Here is a 6,392-nt window from a genome sequence, read left to right as displayed (position 1 = left end):
TGTTTCCAATTTGATAATATTTGGAAAATATTGATACAGCATGCACTTGTTACACAAAGAAAATTATAGGTGGACAGCAAATTCTCCCAGTACCTGCACACTGAAGGCACAGGCCTTGGCAAACAGGTTTAATCTATCAGACATGTAAAGCCACAAAACTTTGCTACTGTTTCAGATTAAAGAAAAGAAAGCAACCAAAAATATGCATTATATACAAAATAAGTGGCTTTATGCTCATGATTTTGCTGGTTGTTTCTGATTGCAAAACAAGGAGGTTTCCTGCAACCACTGTGTTGGGTCTTGTGCCCATCTTGCTTGCGGTCAGCCTGTCTTTTGCTGGGTTTTTGCTTTCTAGTAGTAGGACTGAACCTCCAGTGCACTTCATTTAAGTGCATTTTTCTCAAGGAGGAATCAAGGTAAAAACCGGTTTCTCTTTACTGAGTTCTACATCTGACTTTCCTTGCTGTTTTGTTTCTCAGAACATCAATCATGCCTTTGTTCTGCATTGTCTTTCCACAAGCTGTTTACAGTATGCCATCAACAGCAATCAAGGATCTGATTCTATCTCTCCTGTTACTGTTGATTAAATAGAAAGAGTAAAAACAAAAAGAGAACTTGCTTGCTTAATCAGAATAGAGTTTATTTACACACAAAGGCATACATTTGCCTGTAGTCAGGCCCAAAGAAACTGCTGTTCTTACATACAGGTTTAGTTTGGCCCTCTATTTAATCATTAACTCTTTCTGTTCTAATCAAAAGGTTCATTCAAATTGTGATGTTACAAAGGAAAGCTTTACTCAGCTTCAGAAATGCTGAATGTGGATGAACATGTGCGTTGCAACTCAAGGAAGACACTGAGCATTGAACGGCCACATCACGTGAGGTGCAAGATAAGCACAGGTCTGTACACAGCCGTTAAAATGACCGGCACCTGATATCTTAGAGGGAAATGTTAACATCTTCTCACTAGACAATTTCCTATATGGTAAATTCTATGTTCTTTCTCATCTTCACTTATTCTACTGATATTTAATAATGACCATTGGACTAAAATTCTGAAGCTGCGATATCCATTTTTTGTCCTGACATTATTAACGGTCTCTTTAGGTATAGCAGATAACTACTCAAATTAAATTTGAGTTTCATTCATTCTCTTGGAGTTGTACTGCATTTCACAGTCTAACCACATACATTCAGTGAGAAAATATTTCAAGCTTTTTTTAAATTTTCCACCATCTAACTTCATTGCTTATCCACTTATTTATGTATTATATGGTTAGAAAAAAAAATCCCAGTCTTTCTTTCAAGTAGTTACTATTTTATATACTTTTTTTTTTTGTCACTTACTCATTTCCTGTTTAGTGTAAGAGATTGTTTCCATCTCTTCAGAGGGAACTCACAAGACACCACAATCTGTCAAGATTTCTTTAGCTACTCCTTGTTCACAGTGTGCGACAGTGTCTCAAACAATTGTTAAAGTTGGTTGGAAAAAAACTGCTAAAATCATCTAATCCAGTTGTAGTTAACCAATCTAATCCAATCTAGTCCAAGTCTCAATGTAACCAAGATTGCTGTATAGAGAAAGTGCTGATACAGAGGGCATCTTGCATATTTACAGTGCAAAACTGTAGATGTAAACTAGGAAGAGATTAAAGCACTAAGCAAACAGACTGATGTTTGTGTTAAGGCCTGCACAGAACTGGCTGGCCCCCGTGGCTCTCTTCCCTGCTCCAAGCAGGCCTGCTAGCCACGTGAAGCCATGGGAGGTGATGGCTGCACCAGTGTGTGGGCCTTGATGCACCTCTCTAGGGGAGAAACTGCGAGCAGCAGGATGAGCACATCTGATGGACCTGGATCAGGACCAGGAGCAGTCTGCTGCCTGCACTGGCTTGGGTAACATTTGCCTCCCCACCAACCCAAATGTTTTCTTGACAGGTGCTTATGCTGAAACCACATCCTCTCCTCACCGATGAGATCCCTGCTCTGCTGAGGACACTTTGTAAGTCATCTCTGTTCTGCACTTCCCTTTTTTTCAGATCACTATTCCATGACACTCGAGAGAGGGAGTGGGGGGGGGGGGGGGGAAAAAAAAAAAAAAAAAACAAAGGTTTTGCAATGAGTCCTTGAAACTTTTTAAACGTAAAGCTTGATCTCGACCTAGACCTTTTCTCTTTAATTATCTGCTGCTGCTACTTGGAATTTTCAGAGCTGTTTGAGCCCTGTAATAACTTGTTTGATTTATAGTTACAATGATTTATTCCTGCTGGGGGAAAACCACACTGATTGCTTCTCCCTTGCTTTTGCTGAGTCATTCTGCACGCTCACATTAGCTATTACAGTGAGTTTCTAAAAAGACATAATACCAGTTGTTGTAATGTTCTGAAAGCAAAGCTTTGATGTACATATGCACAGTTAGACACCCTGCAGAACGTATCATACGGGAAACTGAACCCACCTTTGCAGTGTGCAGACACTTCAGGTTCTTCCAAGCAAAATATTTTTGCCATACCCCTAGAATCAGACATGCTCTCTGTTATTTTCTTGCTCCCCTAAAGCTACCATTTCATTTTACATTCTTGCTTCTGCAATCTGTTACCTTGTTTGCTTTTCTTTGCTGTGCACTAGGCTGATAGTTTCAATGATTTTCCCCTATGAACCTCAAGCCTTTTCTCTGATCATTGTGCTGCATGATGGTCCCACTTACTACATATAGTTTGTTTGTGTTTTTTTTTTACTCCCAGACCAACTAGTTTCCATTTATACATCCTGAAGCACTTCCAGTAGAAAGCTCAACCATTTTATGTATGGTTGCTTTGCTTCTCATACATGAAATCATTCACCACTTTACAGAGGGTCCATCACATATCATTCTTAGTACTTAACAAGAAGTAATTTTTTACTGCATTGAGACCTCTTGAACAAAGGGGAGCTTTTCTTTCAGTATCAGCATCATGTCTGCAAAATAAATAATTTTACCTTCATTTAAGCTTGCTACGCATCAGTGGAACACTACTAACTTAAAGTTTATTCCAAATTCACGAGAGAGAGAATAGATTTCACTATCCTGAAGATACATTTCTTGGTAGCCTGTTGCCACTAATCACAAACTGATCTAGATTATTAGCGCACGGCACCTTGTCTATCTAGTCATTTATTCTATTGTTTCCTTACTTCTGTGAGCTCTCTTCAGAGCTTTTGTTCATATTTCTTTCCTCTGCACTTAGCACTTAGCACCCCCACCAGCCTACTCTGCAGGGACTCTGCAGGACAGGGTTGTCCCTGGTGGGATTGCTGCTGTTCTGCAAAGCAGAACATCATTTTGTGATACTGATTTATTTGCAAACTTTTAGGCTTTGCCTACTTGTCAGCATCCTTTTAATTTACGTACCAAAGAAACTCATTGAAAATATTCACATCCAAGAAACACCTAGAAGCAAATATATCTGTTAAGATCGGTGGAAATTGTGTGATAATACTCCTCTGGACAAATGAGTAGAGTCAGCAAACAGCCTTTGGCTTCCTGACAGCAGTCTTAATTTTCTGACTTTTTCTTCCCCTGAGATTCTGCCAGTTCCTTCAGTGTATTTCTTCACCTCCTAATATTGTGAAAAACACTGTTACTGTCTCCTGCATCCTTAGCACCTACAGATTCCAATCAAAATATCAGCAATGAGGATGGATGCCCACTGTGAGGCCTTTTGTTGTCTCACAGCAGTACAGAAGGCAAAACCCCCATGAATCATTTCCTTTCATTGGTGTGGCCAAGTGACACGAGAAATTAAAGGTTTGAAATGAAGTCCCATCTCCACCCATCACTACCTGTGTCACTGTGCTGCAAAAGAAGGTGAGAGGGGCTGTATAAAGTGCCTCCGTGACGACGCGTTCTGGTGCTGTAGGCAGGATGCATACCTGCTGCCATTTGCAGTAGTTGATACCTTCAAGAGATGCATGTAAAGTGCACAGAATGAGAATATTCTCTGGTAACTCACTGAGGACAAGACTCAAAGCCTAGCAAAACTATGAGACATATCTCTGTAGGCTTTGGATCTGTTTGGATGCCTTTCTGCAGAAAGAAAAGAAAGGGCAGAGCAGTGATTATCTCCACAAGCAAAGACTGGGGAGGGAGGCTGGGCTGGAAATACACAGCACCTCTCTGGATTTGCACAAACAGCAAACAAAGCAGCAGCCAAAACTGCCTTATAGTACAGGAACTTTTTTCTGTTTATTGTAACAGAAAGGTCTTGTTTCTATACAGTGGTCTCTCTGAGGGATTTGGGAGAGGTCCTCCAGCTTCTGAATCCTCATGGACCTCCTCGGTGCTCTGACCTCCCTGCCTGCAGCTGGGGCAGACTTCATGAGAATGAAAAGAAAGAAGCTATAACTAAAATGTAAATGCTGCAGAAGATGCCTCTTCTATTCCATCAGCAATGTCTGCAACTCTGCCTTTGAGTCTCAGATTTAATTACTGACGATGGTCCTTCAAGTGTTATGGTCCCACTGCAGCAAAGCCACAGTTTTGCTGGGAAAGTGACTCCAGAAAGAGAAAGAACTAAATAAAAAGTATCATGTGATTCCATAAAGCTGCAGGCAGATTATATCCTCAATTACACTTGCACAACTCTATTAAATACCAGTGGGGTTGCACAGGTGTAACTGGAAGCACGACTGCCCTCACAATCTGAAACACCACAGGGCAGAAGCAAGAAGATGCCACCAAACTCCACAGCCCCAGCCGAGCTGGCAAGGACACCTACAGCACCCCAAAAATGTGCCACATGTCTGGGTTTCAGCCTTCAACATCTCAGCTCTGACCTGGGGATGTGACTAGTGACTATCTCTGGACATACTTATACAAAAAGAGGGAACACTGACGAAAAAAAGGAAAAGATTTGAGCTTATTCTTGAATGGTTTACGGGAAAAATTACGAATTTCCATACCTATTTTTGTTTGCACATCAGTGGTCTTTTTTTCCTCTACACTCATAGCCTAACCAACAAGGAATATGTAAAACAAATGTTAGCTTATAAAATTAGAGACACTTTGCTAAGATGTCACTGCTGAGATGTATGATATTCAAAACAATAGAGAATAAGATTTAAATAACTGAAAGCTATTTTAGAATAAATGTGATTTGTTTCAGCGGTGTACACAAGAAGAAAATAAAATTAAGGAAAACTGCTCAAATGGAAAGCGTATGTTCTGAATATCAATAGACTACAACATGTAGGCTTGCATTTTGTAGCTGCCATTGCTCTATTTGCCTTCACAGCTGGTAAGAATTTCCTTGTTCGGGGAAACTCTAACATTTCAAGATTTGTTTTCATGCTGAATCAGAATTAAATTTTCAAATTTTTCTCAGAGAAAATTCTGAAAAATTACTGTTCTTAAATATTAAATGTAGGTACTGTCAAAATACTGTCCTACATATATCATATCAGTCTCCACAGCATCAAGCAGGAACATATTGTAATATTTAATTTGGTATTCTAATATGATTACAAAGTCAACATGAAAGGAACAGGAAAATTAAACACTTCAATTCACAAAGCAGAATATTTGGATGATAAACATAGATGCTGGAGTGAGACTTTCAGCGCTGTGGAAATGTTTGCATTTTGAAAAAAAAAAATTGCTGGCAGCAAACTCTCTCACCCACTATTATTTTACTAGTTAAGTTTTGACACCTCTCATACCTTCTTCTCTCAGACTATATCCTGATAGAGCAGTTTGTCTTTCCTTCTCACTTCCTCACTTCCTTCCTTCCTTCCTTTCCAGCAGTGTGATGAAAGAGAAGCTTTATTACTGCATTTACTTTTTTTCTAAAGTGCCTAGTTATAGAGAGACCTTCACATCTCTGGGCTGATGTGTAAATTGAACTCTCATTAAATCCAGGTGAGGCAAGGAAACAGATAAAATTACTGATAGCGAGACATACACATTTAAAGGGATAGCTGGATTTAGAATCAACACAGCCCTGGATTGTGCTCTGTCCTTTAGGCTCTCTTGTCTCTTGAAGAACAACTCTGTGCATTTGCTGGGATGACAGCCCCATTAGGATGGCTCCCACTCCTAGTCACACTTGTGAATGCCTACCTCACTGAAAACTCAAGCTGCTGCTCAGAATACTCCACTGCTGCTGTTCTGACAGGCAGCAGCATTGAAAACTTCACAGGAAGGAAAGAGAAATGCTGTGTGGCAACAAAGCGCATGTTACCCAACAGTGTGAACTGCAGCATGCCCTAGACAGAAGGCAGGGTGCCCTGTAATGCTGTGCCCAGGCTCCTCCATCCCACCTTGTAACCAAGTGGGGGATTCAGCAGGCTGGCCTCCAAGCCAGACACTCAAACTTGGGGCTGCAAGTATCTCAAAAAACAAGCTCTTAATCTTTAAA

At 40.3% G+C, this 6,392-nt stretch overlaps 1 long non-coding RNA gene across 1 annotated transcript; it reads left to right on the top strand.

Moving 5' to 3' along the window:
• LOC110405832 lies at positions 679–6,100 on the top strand. The gene is made up of 3 exons (XR_002443115.1): positions 679–900; positions 1,936–1,999; positions 4,256–6,100. It is a non-coding gene; the product is annotated as an uncharacterized LOC110405832 (long non-coding RNA).

The sequence above is a fragment of the Numida meleagris genome, chromosome 1 (assembly GCF_002078875.1).
Source record: "Numida meleagris isolate 19003 breed g44 Domestic line chromosome 1, NumMel1.0, whole genome shotgun sequence".
Lineage (NCBI taxonomy): Eukaryota > Metazoa > Chordata > Aves > Galliformes > Numididae > Numida > Numida meleagris.
This window is presented reverse-complemented; position numbering and strand designations above follow the sequence as displayed.